The following is a 14,831-nucleotide window of genomic DNA, read 5'->3' as shown; positions in this document are numbered from 1 at the left end:
AAGAAGATAGGGGGGACCATGGCAAGCTAGAGAGCACTTGATCCATTAAAGAGGGCAGCTTCTAATCAGATATAACTCATTTCAGTGTGGGAATGGGAGTGCCATACTCCCAGATAGTCTGATTACTCAAGGTAGAAAATCTTTCAAGAAAATAGGATTATCTAAATATTGTCTGAGTATTGTAATTAAATGTATAGACCAAACAAAATGCTATATGACTGCATTAACCCTATGGACCATTGCTTTGTATTCTCTGGAAGAGGGTTGCTTTTCCATATCCCTAGAGAGAGGTAGGAATCACACATACTGTTATTTACACAGAAGAAGCTGGCTGGGGAAATTGAAGGGGAAAGATAGCACTTGCTTAAGGAACGGATAAAGCATAGCCAGATGCGGGAGTAAAATCCCATCTCTGCTAGATAGGTTTAGAGGGGTGATGTGGGGTCTCCTCCAAAGTAGACTCAATTACTCTATTTTAATGCAGCACCTCGAATAAAGACGTAAGCAGAGGCCACTCCTCAGTCAATGCAGGGCGAGACTCTTGTTGGGGTTGAGGACGAGGAGTCTGGATTTCCCATAAAGACATGATTAAGTCTTCTGGTGCAAAGCTAGATGGAGTGTGGTTGCCACAGCTGTATTATGTGGCAATTAATCTGAAAATGGAGGGGGGTGTTCAATCACATATACCTCAGTTAATATTCACTATATGTGAGAAAGACAATTTACAAAATCTTCCAAGTTTCCAAAGGGTTAGATTATGGGATGTGAAGTTGGCTTTGGGGTTTTAACCCTAGTTTTATGGTTTTAATAATAACAATATTTATGTGTTTACTGTGTACTAGAAAGTATAGTGAATTTTTCCGCATGCATTATCTCAATTATTCCTTAAGAACCCTGAAGCAGGTACTGTTATCAGTTAAAATGGAGTTCTTGGGGTGCTGCAAGGAAAATAATTTCCTGAGGCCCCCATGGAGGATGGGATTTCATGAAAAGCTCTATTGATGATGTAAAATTAAGGGGTTCTGCCCCAAGGTCCCATCTCCATCCATCTCGCCATGGAAGAAATTTCATCTTGTCTTCAGCAGGGCCAGAATAAGGGCCACTGCCCTTAGTTTCTGTTCCATATTAAAGTCCAGTGCAGTCCTGCATCTGGATAACTTAGGTTGTGTCCATTGTATGTGGGGTCTTCACAGCCATGGGACATGTGGCTGCCTAAGACCACATGGCTATGGAGAGAGAACAGGCGAGTGCATGTCACAGAGCAAGAGAGAGCTAGTGCAAGAAAACAACAACTAGAGAGAGGGAACTCTTTGTCTGGGAATTTAAACTTTAAATATTTTGTATGCTTCTGATGGGGTCCACCCCCTGGCCAATCCACTGTTCCCAGGCTAGACTGGCAGACGAGCACTTCCCTGTGCCACCCTGACTTCACTGAGCATTCACTCCTCTCCCGCCTTGTGTGGTCCCTTCCCCCAGGGATCTGCAGGGAGTGGGCCACTGGTTCCCTGGGGAGCGTGCAGCTGTAGCTTCCTAGTGCAGCTGCCCAGGTGACCATGCTTACAACATCTGGCCTCCCCTTCGCTCTTTTCCCATTTTTAATATTAACAAACTAGCTCATTTAGATTATAACAGTATTATTATTATTATTACCCCACATCTGCTAATTCAGCGGTGAAGTACCTTGTTCAGAGTCACACAGCTAATAAGTGGTAGCGTCATGTCCTGGAGCCAGACTGGTCTGATTCTGAAGTGTGAGCTCTATGATGCAAACTTTCTCCACTGATTTGACCCTGACAAGTTTCTAATTTTCCCTGAGGAACTATTGCAGAATGTTGTTATAAAAATTAAATGTGGCGATATATGTGACAAATGTTTTGTAAACTGTTAAAGGGTTGCTGGTTTAATTGGCATTTACCTGGCACCAACGAGATTTTGGACAAATTGCTAGGTGATTTCATTTTGATGGCTCTAACTTTTTTTTTTAATTCCTCATATGAAACTGTTAATTGACTCTACTGCTTCCATTCAAAATAAATGATCCCTTGTCCTATCACTTTTGTTCTTGTGCTGTTTACGTCTTTATGTGCCCTAATTATATGGTCTCCCTCTGGGACCAGCTAGGGATGAAGATATGAGACCCAGCCCACCCGAGGCTCCTGTTCATTTTACCACTGTCCCATGAGCCCAGCACTGAAGAACTTTCCCTTTAAACAGTGAACATTTTTTCTCCATGGGCTTTTAAAATAAAAAATCATGACCCACTGCTGAGCATGTATCCAGAAATGCTGTTAGTTGAAATCACAGGAAGAACTATTGCAGAATGTGGAAACTTTGTCCTAACACATTTTCATCTGAAATGTTATATTCTTTGACTCTCTAAGGGAGAAAAAGAAAGGAAATAGAAATAGAAATAAATGAGACAATATAAATGGATATGAGCAGGAATCCAGCCAAACAGCAGGTTGCCATACAGAAACACAGAGAATGGTTTCTGCAAGTCGAACAAAAGCCTGTCATAGGCCTGGGAACCGGAGGCGCTGGGCCTGAAGACAGGTACCACAGTCCATGAAAGTACGCACCAGTGTGAGCGGGGCATGGCGTTCTTCCCCTGTTCAACGACTTGATAACTGCATTGGGCTGGCAAAGAAAATTCTTCTTAGTGTTGGTCAGTATAATAACAGCTTGCCAGAAAAATACCCCCCTCTTCATTTTCTTTCTCATATTTTAAGGAAAGAAAATAGATATTAGGAAAAAGGAGGAAAAAAACCAGCATGTGGCACAAAGAGCTGTTTATTTTGAGCCAGATTTAAGGGTAAACTATGAAGAATGTAGCCTAGAAATTAGAAGATTTTACCTGATTAATGAAAATAAGTTTAGTACATCAGACCCAGGATTCAGTGGTCCATAGGTGCATCTCTTAATTAATAAAGAGCATTCAACAAAATTGTAAATTATTTGTGTGGTACATATTATTTTGTGCCACTTCTTAAAAGATAAAAGACATCTGAATGTAAAATGTATAGAACTCAAATATGATACTCTTCTCTTCAACACTTATTGCACATAAGACACAGTATTAGGCGCGGTAACTCAGATCATGTCAGTTCTTTACAATCTTCCAGTGTCTTCCCATTGAACGTAGAATTAAGTGTAAACACAGAATGGTGCCACCAGCCCCGGGTGAGCTGGCCCCCAGATCCCCCAGCTTCATCTGTGGGACTCCATCCTCTTTCCAGCTGCCCTGCCTTCATGGGTCTCAAACACTCAAGCCCTTTGCCACTTGGGGTCCTGTCTACTTGCTGTTTTCTCCTGCCTGGAATACTCGTCTCCTGTCTGTTTTCGTTTTTGTTTTTTTGCTTATTTTTATTTTTATTGCTTTCTCCCTCAAACTCTTCAAGTCTCATATTAATATCATATTCTCAGAAAGACCTTCCGTGATTCTCCTTTATAAAAAAAACCTTTCCATCCCCTACCGCACTCTGCCCCCATTGATAATTGTACAGCAGCAGCTTTTATTTCCTTTCTAGAACCCCTGCCAGTTCTTCTTGTTTACCTGATTGTTTTTGCTTCCTCTGCTATACTGTAGGCTCCATGAGGGCAGAGTCCCTGTCATTCTTAATTTTTACTGTGTTAAGTCCTAAAATGATGACTGGCACACTAGACACATACTACTAATTTGCTATATAAATTAATAAATGTGGGTAATGGAAACTAATATTTATAGACCCCCCCACTTTTATGCCAAGCATTATGCTAATTATTATTACATTAGTTACATAGTTATTGTGAGATATGTATTATTTTCTCCAGCTCACTGATGAAAAAGTGGGAACTTAGGTAACACAAGGCTGCATAAGTCCTTAAGGAATGCCCAGTCTGATTATGTTAGCGTGAGCTCATTATATAATGGATCCAGGTTTTTTCTTCCACTATGACATGTTGAAACCTCATAGAGCATGTTTAAATTAAGTGGTTGGATTTAGCCTGTTCTTCATAATTTCAGTGAATTATGCATGTATTTGTAGGTATGAATCTGTCTTTATGAATTAAACATCTCCTGAGTACAGACACTGTCTTCCTAGTTCCCATAACAGTGAAATGCCCAGTATATAAACATGTATTATTCTTTCATTACATTATTCTTTACATTCACATAGCCCTCTAGCAAAGAAATTTCTGACACGTTAGCTCTTTATATTTCCTTTCGCGTTGCCAATAGGCAAGCAGGGCAGGTGTTACTTTTTATTATCTTCTGCCACAGATGCTGCAGCTGCTGAAGCTCTGCGATGTTGAGTGGCTTGCCCAAGGTCAGGCTGCGGCTGGTGGCGAGGCCTCTGGGCCTCGTTTTCTGTCCCAGAGCGCAGTTGTCCTGAAAGCTGTGACCTACTCTCCACTGGTTCCCCTGCTCATCCTTCTCACCTCAAGCCTTCTCTCCTCCGAGCATCTCCTGGAGGCAGCACGATGATATGCTGAGAGCTTTAAACAGAGGTGAGGATGAAGGGCTTTTCAGTTGGGAAAACAGAGGAGCAAACAGATTTCTCTGCCTATTTCCCTTTTATCCACAGTGCTCTTCTGTCCCCAGAAAAAAAAGCAGAGGGAGAGTGTCACCATAGAGCCCTTCAGAATACTGTTTCAAAACATTTGGATGGGGGACAGTGAAAAGGTAAATCTTTTTTCTTCTCTGACCATTTGACCAGATACACTAATAAAGCATGTCCCCAAACATCTCTCAAATAGTTCCCTCTTCTTCATTTCCACTAGCTCTGCTCTTGCTTCTGTCATCATAATCCGTATGTATTCTTTAATAATATTTTGACTTGTCTCCTTTCCTTCAGCCTAGTCACCATCCATTCTGTTCTCCATACTGCAAATAGTGATTCCATTTCAGAGCACTGGCTTAATCATACTGCTTTTCTCCTTAAGTAATCACTGGTCCCCAAGATTATAGCCTAAATCCAAACTCTTCCATATATCATTGAAAGCCATTGACAGTTGAGTCCCTTATGGTTTCAGCCTCCCTTCCTGCTGTGTATTAGACCGTCATTTTAGAATACCTCTGCGTGTGTGCAGGCCACACAATCTCTTACCCTGTGCCTTTTCCTGGAGTTCCTGCTTTCTGAGTGCCCGCTCCCCAGTTCTCTCTAGGTTCAACTCAAAAGTAACTTCCCATTTGAAGCTTTTCTGGATTCTCCTTTATTATCCCTTTTTCCAAAGAAGATATTTTTATTCCAGCCTTGTTCCCATGGCAGTTTGCTTAGACATTATTAGGGCTACAATTATAACACCGTTTTTAATGCTGTGACAAGATGGTTTGTCAACAGAATAGAATAGCTTAAATAATAATGATAGCTGTTTTTCACTTACTTCTATTCAGCATCTTCACTTTATGGACAGAGGTCTCATGGAGAGCAGGGACATCACCTTATTCCTCTTTGTGACATTAGGACCTAGTGTAGCACCTGGTATGTAGTAGTCTGTTATTCATGTCTGCTGGACTCCAGGCATTCTTCTGGGCACTTCACATGTGCTCTCTCATTCTTACTGCAATCCTCTGATGTGGCCATGATGCTGTCATTTTGCAGATAAGAAAACTGAGGTTAATGGAATTTTTCCCCAGGGATAACATTTAAACGGATGTGCGTGTCTAAGTCCCAAACTGTGTACTTTCCCATTAGATAAGCTATTTCCTCGTATAAATTGATCAAATATGAAATATCATGTCTCCAATATGTAGAAAATATCCCCTAGCCTGAGTCTCATGAAAGCTGTTAAAGATGGCTGGCAGTTTGGTACTTAAAGTGATTGAGCGGGAAAGCCAGGAAAAGGAGACTGGAGAAAGGGAGTTTGGGGGCAGGGGCTGGGGGAGATGAGATTAGTAGACAGAGACTACCGGGGATATATCAGCAGAACTTAATGGAGGGAAGTAAATGAAGTCCGTGAGTTACTGGGATAACTTTCTAGCTCCTAAGTGAAAACTTATCCTGAGTAAGACACACAAGTTAAAAATGAAAAATATTGCAGTAGACAGAGATGTAAAGTGTTATTTTACAAGAGCTTTAACATGTAATCCTTCAGAGTCCTAGTATCAGTTACAAAGTTGGCAGAGAAGGCTGACTTCCCAGGTCTAACCTACTGCCTGTGGTTTTTATTCATTGTCTACTACTTCTAAACCATGCAATATTGGTCAAATTTAACAAACAAATCCCATACATGACTATAGCATTCCCCCTGAACATCTGCAGCACTTTTATTTGGCAATAGGAAGTGGGAGAAAAATCAGGTGGGACGTTGGATGAGAGGTCATAAAAAACCCTAATAAATTATCTTACATGCTGACATTGTTATAGAGGTTTTTGCAAAGTACTTCCAGGTTGGTTGGGGATTTTCAGAATTTTCAATATTTTAAAAGGAACAATACATTTCCTTTTCGCAACAAGGACATTTCTGACCAAGGAAGCTGCAGTGACACACTTTTCCGGAGATGAGAGAATAGCACATACACACATGTTCACCAATAATTGTAGAAAAATGAATTAGATGTTGGGTAAGTGCTGTTCTCTCAACTTGAGAATGGTCATAAAGGGAGCGGAAAGGGCCCTGGGTCTTCAAAGGAAGCAAATTAGTTGCAGCAGCCTCAGACAAGTTGGAGAAACATCTGGCAAGGCTGATAATAGATTGACTTCCTGAAATGTGGGTTTGACTATGATGACTTCAGACAGGAAGCTTAACTTTCTTATAATGTTGGGAAAAGATATAAAATTACAAAGTAAGTCTGCGTCTTACAGAATTTTAGTTCTCAAAAACAGTGTGTTTTATAAAATTATAGAGGTTTAAAGTTGTTTTCACCAGGATTATCTAACAGCTATCAAACATTTCATCTATTCTTCTCATTCATTGGGAATAAAGAAAAATATGTGTATTTGTGTCTATTATGTCCAAATGCTGTAATCTCTTCAAACTTACATCTTGGAGGCAATTTTAATAGAAATGACATTTCTTTCATCCAAACAAGAATTTTGATATGGAAAAAGTTGTGACTATAATAAATTTGAAAGAACTAACAAGGAGAAAAATTAATAACCAGCAAAGAAATTAGCCGTGTTTCCCAATGCATGGCCATTGGCTTTTTCCAGGCCTTAAGACAGGGCTATAAGAATAAGCTTAGGAGTTATCAAATATATATGCAATTTCTTAGATTTTATTCACACACATGTCAGTATTGTATGTGACTATAAATTGCTTAGGGCATTCTCTCAGGAGAGAGAAAAACCCTTTAGCACCATATTTGTTCTATCTCACCTACCCCCAAAAGTGCATTTGATTGCTGTGTCCAAACAACTAAGCAATATTTAAACCTTTTTCTGTTTTTAAGGGAAGAGGAAACTCCAAAAGTTTGCAACTCTTCACTGCTACTGAATATAGGGTTCCTTTTTGAGAGTGAAGAAAATGTTCTGAAATTAGATAGTGGTGATGGTTGCACAACTCCGGTAATACACTAAAACCATTGAACTGACACTTTACATGGTGATTTATATAGTACATGACTTATATATCAATATAACTCTTAATAAAATAAGTGACACTCTTAAAAATTTCTTTTAAGTATTACGGGGACTTGCCCTGTCTGTTTGTTAAGGCAAATCAGGATAACACTGCCAGAGGCTTTTCAAAGATATTTTTATTACTTGTGAAAATATACATGCACACAGTAAGGTCTAGGCATTATAATGAGACCTGGTGCTGGTTTTCTGAATCAGTTAAACAATTTTGTGCCTGAATAATTTTAGTATTAGAGGGAAACTTTTCAATAAGAATTTCACTAAGAAGCTCTCACCTTTGTGTTTCTAATACTAACAATGTTAGGTTATTTTATCCATACTTTATCCAAATGCTAAGTTTCATAGAAACTCTAATCAGTAGCCACATCACTCATATTCTGAAGAAATAGACCAGGAAACTGGATGTAGATCAATATGACCTTCTTTGCCAAGAAGTTTCACCACAAGGAACTCACACTATATCTTGCAAGGGCTCATTGAGAGTGGCCCCTCAACATGTAATCAGTCATGGAGAATAACAACAGAGATGAGATGTTTAAGATCTACTGTTGTCCTCTGTCTGAAGATCAAATTCCTTCTCAGTGGCTGCAGTAAAAGTCCAATTTTATTTTTATTGTCTAGTTATTTAGCTGGTAACTCCTGGGGCTGACAGAGCCTAGCTGAAAACCTTAGGACTTTATGACATCCTTTTCACTCTCACCTGCCAGCAACTGCGATCTTAGTGGAGGCTGTAAATGCCCTCTGCTGAGATACCATGTGGGTTCTGTTTTCTGCTCTCTGAGACTCATCGCCAGAATGCCAGTGATGGTCATCTGATTATGAAACTTGTGGAAAACTGAACTTCAAACTATTTGACTATTTCCTGTTTTTATCTGTTACTTACAGTTTTAGTTCTTTAGTTTCTAAGTCTTATAGAAACATATAATTTCCTATTAAAAAAAAAACATCTATTTGTACATTAAAGTCAAGAATAATGAGGCCTAACAAAATGGTAAGAGTCTGGTAGTGGCCCATTAAATTCAGTGAACAATTTCAGAATATCTCAGGTTATATAGGTAGTTAGAAACAGGTTTTGTATATGCCTATAAATCAAAATAACTGGCTATATAAACAAGCCAGCTTCTAAATCAACCTAGTTGATTTCCCTCACACAGAATACACCTTCAATGAATTGACTCCATTTTGGGTTTGGACTTTACCAGCTTTTCTACTAAGATCATATACTCTTAATTTATCATCATCTGTGATGGAAGTACTGTGGCAACTGAGGGGGGTCTTTGCCTGTGGGGATAGAAAATCATCCCGGCTCACCTGGGGATTTTGGGGTGCTCACTAGTTATTCATCCCCTTCAATTGTGGCTGCTGGGACTATGACTTATTTCACTGTTTCTAAACAAGTCTACTTTTTACTATAATACAGCCACTGTAGTAGGAGAAAGAAACATGACTTTCCAGGCCCACTTCACTGAAGACCACTTTTCATCAATTATTTATTTATAATTGACATTTTGTTTACAGTGTTGTGGCTTTATAAATATTATCCACAGCTGAAATATGTAAATGATTCTTGTGATAATTCTTGTTTTCTATCATGTCCACTTTTTTTGTGTTCCCTGGATTTAATAATTGCCATGGTTTTTGGTTGGTTGTTTAGCCTCCTATTTACCAGACACTCAAATCTTAATTTTTGTTAGTATTGAAAATCTGATTCTTGGAGATTCAGACTGCAAGTGATCTCATGTATTTGGTCTTTTATCCTAGAGTTAACTGTTTCTCCCACTTCAGTGTGGATGGATTGATCTGTGGACATGCTGTACCAGCATCGACCAGAAGACTCTGGAGGCCATCCTGTCTCCTAAATTTCATGTATTTTTCTTAATTTACTCCTGCATTTTGAGATATTATATTCTCTGTCTGCTTCCTAAAAAAAAAAGGAGATATGTTTTGAGATAGTGTATATCTGGGAATGCCTTAATTCCATTCCTAATTTGATCTTTTGCCAAGATATATAATTCTCTACTGGAAATCTTCAGAGTTGTGAAAGCATTGCTCTGTTTTCTTGTTAAATTTCAGATTTGCCATTAAGAAATCTGATGCTATTCTTATTCTTAAAATATGTGACTTATCTTTGTTTTTAACCCTTCAATGAAAGTACCTAAGATTTTTCCATTATTCCTAATACTTAAAAATGTTATAGTACAGTTACTTTTAAAATCCTTTATCTCTCTCTCTCTCTCTCTCTCTTTTTTTGGTGGTACGTGCTCCTTGCGGGAACCAAACCTGGGACTCTCTGATCCACAGGCCAACGCTCAACTGTCGAGCCAAACTGGTCAGGGCTCCTTTATCTCTTTTAAACTGGACATTCACATCCTTTGTGGAGGGGAGCAGGGGAAGTTCTGTGATGTGAATTAACGTCGTTTTCTGCTCTTGGCTATAGTAAGCCAGCTACTCCTCCTGCACCTGGTTTTCTGCTTTCAAAACTTTGTCCCCATTTCTCACCTGTTGTGATCTTGTCTCCAATTCTCTTTGACCTTGTAGATTTATGTCTTTTTAAAACTTCTTAACTATCATTAAGTAGAGTTTTTGGAAAGAGTGGCAATAAGTGGAAATGGGAGAGAGGTGTTCAAACTACCGTGTTTAACTAGGAACTTAAAATTTATATTTACTTCTACTAAATGTAATCTTGATGGTTCTAGCCATCAGTCTAGGTTGTCAGGATCTTCAAACACCAGTACTGCCATCTGTTACACTGTTTATATCACCAAGCTTTGTGACATCTGCAAAGATACCCTTTTGGGGAGTCTAGGATGAATATGGCTATTTAATATATTTTCTAAGGTTTTCAGCACAATAAATACTCATAGAAATTTGACTGCTGTATATGAAAACTCCGCCTAGTCAGTATACATCACCTTTTGGTCTTGAGTTGTGACCAGAGCTTCTAAGAAGTTTATCAGAATATTTGAAGCAGATGTGCCCCCAATCCCTCTCTCCCCTCACCACACACATCCAAACATGCAGTAGTTATTCATCTATCTATAAAGAAAGGCATCTATAACTCCTGACATTTGAATATTAGAGTTATGGGACTATGATCTTAATTCATATGGCTAATCAGAGTACAAGTAGCTGATAACATTTAATAGTATTTTATTGCCTCACACTTTTAGACTCTTCTACTATGCCTGCTGATAACATCTCCTTACTAGGGATTGAAGATGATCCAGAAGAAACACAGACTTCCTATATGTACCTTATGTTTTACAGGGAAAGGGGCTTAAGTCAACTTGATGGAAGATGATAGAATATTCTAGAAAAAATCAAAACTTCATCACAAATTCAAGATAGGCCAAACTGGAGTAGAATAAAATTCTGAAAATAACATGAGTCCATTTTATTCAAATGTTTAAAATGAAATGATATAAAAGCTAAGAGCTACAAGTTACCTTAAAATTTTGTGGTTGCAAATTTGAAGGTAAAATATTGCTGAGTTTGTTTACTTGAAACCTAGTTTCCTTGCCATAGATTGTGCTTTAGCCCAACTCTCACCTACTTTGTTTTTTTTTTAAATCCTCACCTGAGAATATTTTTCTATTTATCTTCAGATAGAGTGAGAAGGAGGGGGAGAGAGGGAGAGAGAGAGAAACATCGATGTGAGAGGGACACATCGACTGGTCACCTCCCACATGCTCTAACTGACCTGGGCCCCAAGGCTGAGGTGACTAGATTCCATTCTTATGTAGGCCTAGTGGCTAAAGCAACTAAATGACTACATTTTTATCATCAATGGACCTTCCTCGATATTTTTCCAGTAATAGGTTAATTACCCCTGGAAGTAAAGGAATTTTGCCTAAGATTATAGTTGTGCCACATGTTGGGAGGTATTTGCAGTTTCCGAGTATCAGAAACTGCAAATCATAAGCCCAGTGAATAATGCTAATTTTGACTTCTGTAATTGCTGTCACACCCACTATTGTACTGGTCCCCTGAGTGGGGGAGAAAAAGGGGGGGGTGGGGCTTCTGTCTTTAAAATAGGAAGAGCAAGAAGAGAGCAAGAAGAATCGGGGCTGAGGATCTGGGGAAGCTGTACCCCCAGCCCGCTGGTGTAATGAAGTGCTCCTTTACAAGTTGACTGTGTGTCTCTGGTCATCTCCCTGACACGTTACAACATTTGGAGGCCCCAGCAAGATTTCTGGTGTTTTGGGACACCAAAGGCTAGACGCCTAGGATGGGCAGCCTCTCCCAATCCAGCTGCCGGAAACCTGTTGGTTGAGAGGAGGCGCCCCCTGAGTTCCAGGGCCCCAAAGATCCTAGACCGGCCAAGAGATGCCAAGATGTCCCCAAAAAGATGAAAGGAGACCTGGTGAAAGGCTCCGGAGGTAAGTTCTGGGTGACCGGTCTATCTGGATGACAGTGAGAGGCCAGATGCGGCACAGCCTCTCCTCTCCTGGGAATCCCCCTAAGACATTAGAGAAGGGTCCAAATCTGGCAAATTCTGGTTAAAGTCTGGCAAATTCTGTTCATTCAAACCCACCATTGGAGCAAAAGGGGAGACTGATCACCACCCAAGCAACATAGGCACTGCTCAGGATAGGGAATTTCTAGAAGGAAATTCATATGGTGTGTGTGACTGTGTGAATGTAATTGTGTGTGAGTGACCGTGCTCCACGACATTTGTTACAAAGCCTGTGTGAGTCCTACCCAGTGGTTCCATGATGGCCTCATACGGCTAAAAGGCAGTTATCAGGTTCTTGGAGCACTTTGGTGTTCCACCAGCAAACCTGATCCGAGTTGGGGGCTTATTCCAACCTGCCACATGCCAAGAGGCATCTGAAATCTCCGCGAGGGGAGCGGCCAGGTGGATGAAGTGCAAGTTTCTGTCTTGTGTGTCTTCCCTTGTTTTTGTCCTCATCTGCCTCCCTGCTGTGTCTCCCTCAACTTTGTGGCAGTTAGTCTAATCATGGATAGCAGCCCTAGTGCCCAGAAGAACTCATTGAGTTGCATATTGAAACATTCTTAGAGAAGGATTTGAGGAAGGTTTGATTAGGGCATGAATATTGGTATGGGCCCCAAACTGGGCCCCACGAAAAACCTGGCAAAGGTAGGGAAGTGCCTGTGAGGCAGAGATAGAGCAAAAGGCCTGAACAAGTTTCCGGTGCAGACATTTACTCTTTGGGCCCTAATTAGAGTTTGCCTTGATCCTGTGCAGGAGGCTAACAAGGTGGAGAAGCAAGGTGTAGTGAAAGACTCAAGGAAAGCAGAGAAAGGCTGAGTCCTTGAAGACTCCCCCATCATCTTCTGCTACAGCTGTGATTAATATTTGTGTTTGAAGGCCTGAAAAGAGCTCCCAACAGGGGAACTCTGTTGCCTGCTAAGCCCTTGGCTGGTGCTGCACAGATTCGCGGGGACCAGGGGACTCAGCGGGACCCTGCTACCAAGGCTGAGTCCCGCGAACTCTGCGTGCTAAGCCCTTGGCTGGTGCCGCACGGACTCGCGGGGACCAGGGGACTGTGCTGGACACTACTGACACCTCTGCAGTGACCCACTACCGCGGCTCAGTACAGGGGCTTCAGCTGAGTGCAACCCCCTCAGCTGATGCCACAGCCGCGGCCGCCCTTGGCTGGAAGCAGCGCCCTTGGGTTAAAAGTCCCAGGCTAAAAGTCCCAGGCGGCTCCACGACGCAGAGTACGGACAGAGGCTAAATTGGCAGCAGCCACTCACCTTGGGCTCCGGCAGAGGGAAGGCAGACTGGACTAGAACTGTGTGGGGACACTCGGGATTTGGAGGGTGCTAAGAGCTTTCCCTGAGTGCAGCCATGCAGGACTGTGGTCATTTTACTCCTTCCCAGGGCCCTGGGGAGAGGGGGCGGTCCCTCCCTCAGAGATTCAACCCCATCCGGTGGCCATTGAAACACTAATTGAGGCCCATTAACAACGAACACCTGCCTCACTCTCAGGAAATCCTCTTACACTGAGCACCTGAGGGAGTTTTTCAGGCAACTCAGAAACCAAGGGTCTGCAGGTGACTTCTACTAATAGCCTCCAGGCAAAAAAAGCTAGAGGATAACTACCATTCCCTGGGCTAGCAACACTAACCAGAAAAGCTGAGACTTGACGGTGGTGTTTAAAGTGGGTCCTCCCTGGTGCATCCAAACCCAGGAGAGGGAGCCACAAACAGCAGAACACCAACACCCACTGGGAAAATTTGGCAGACTCCAAAGCCCACTGTGATAGCCAAAATGGTGAAAAACAGAAACAAAAGCCAAAATGAAAGAACAAGAGACCTCTACGGAAGATGAGATAAATGGGTGCAGTTAAGCAAGTTAACAGAACTAGAATGTAGGGCCATGATGTTGCGGAAGCTCAACAGCATGTGTAAGGACATGAGCACCATGAGTAAAGACATAGAAATGTTGAAAATAAACCAGTTGGAAATGAAAAACCAACAGGAAGAAATGAAGAATGACATATCAGAAATGAAAAACACATTGGAAGGTCTAAAAAGCAGACTAGGGGAAGCTGAGGAATGGATCAGTGAATTAGAAGACAGGGTAGAAGAAATCAACCAATCAGAAAACCAAAAGGAAAAAAACGATTAAAAAACAGGAAGACAGCTTAACAGAACTGTGGGACAACTGGAAACTTAATGATATTCGCATCATAGGAGTCCCTGAAGAAGAAGAAAAAAGCGCGGGTTAGAGAATATATTCAAAGAAATAGTGACAGAAAACTTCCCTAATTTGGTGAAGGAAGAAGGCATTCAAGTTCAAGAAGCACAGAGAGCCCCAAGTAAGAAGAACCCAAACAGGCCCACACTAAGACACATAGTAATCAAACTGCCAAAAATTAAAGACAAAGAGAGAATCCTAAAAGCAGCAAGAGATAAGCAACAGGTTACCTACAAAGGAAACCCCATAAGGCTCTGAGCTGACTTTTCACAAGAAACACTACAGGCTAGAAGGGAATGGCATGAAGTAATCAAGGTCATGAAAAACAAGGATCTGAATCCAAGACTACTCTACCCAGCAAGGCTATCATTCAAAATAGAAGGTCAAATAAAGAGCTTCCCAGACAAAAAAAAGGCTAAGGGAATACATTAGCACCAAACCAGCACTACAAGAAATGTTAAAAGGACTGCTGTAATTACCAGGAGAAATGGAAAGGAAAATAGGACCACACTAAACAAAAATGGCAATAAATAAGTACATATCAATAATCACCTTAAATGTAAATGGACTGAATGCTCCCATAAAAAGACACAGAGTAGCTGATT

The 14,831-nt window shown here is 41.0% G+C and overlaps 1 long non-coding RNA gene across 2 annotated transcripts in view; it reads right to left on the bottom strand.

Annotated features, from left to right (window-relative positions):
• Positions 1-14,831, bottom strand: part of LOC118617398 — a 163,760-nt gene that overhangs the window by 138,727 nt on the left and 10,202 nt on the right. Inside the window, exons 2-3 of one of the 2 annotated variants that reach the window (XR_004956825.1) lie at positions 5,365-5,568; positions 4,420-4,572 (exon numbers count right to left, since the gene is read on the bottom strand). This is a non-coding gene — a long non-coding RNA (uncharacterized LOC118617398). Of the gene's footprint in view, positions 1-3,814; positions 4,573-5,364; positions 5,569-14,831 lie in introns of those variants that run through there. The other variant, XR_004956824.1, reaches the window with a different exon arrangement.

The sequence above is a fragment of the Molossus molossus genome, unplaced genomic scaffold (genome assembly GCF_014108415.1).
Source record: "Molossus molossus isolate mMolMol1 unplaced genomic scaffold, mMolMol1.p scaffold_m16_p_5, whole genome shotgun sequence".
NCBI lineage: Eukaryota > Metazoa > Chordata > Mammalia > Chiroptera > Molossidae > Molossus > Molossus molossus.
Note: the sequence above shows the minus strand (reverse complement) of the source record. Positions and strands in the feature narration are given on the sequence as shown.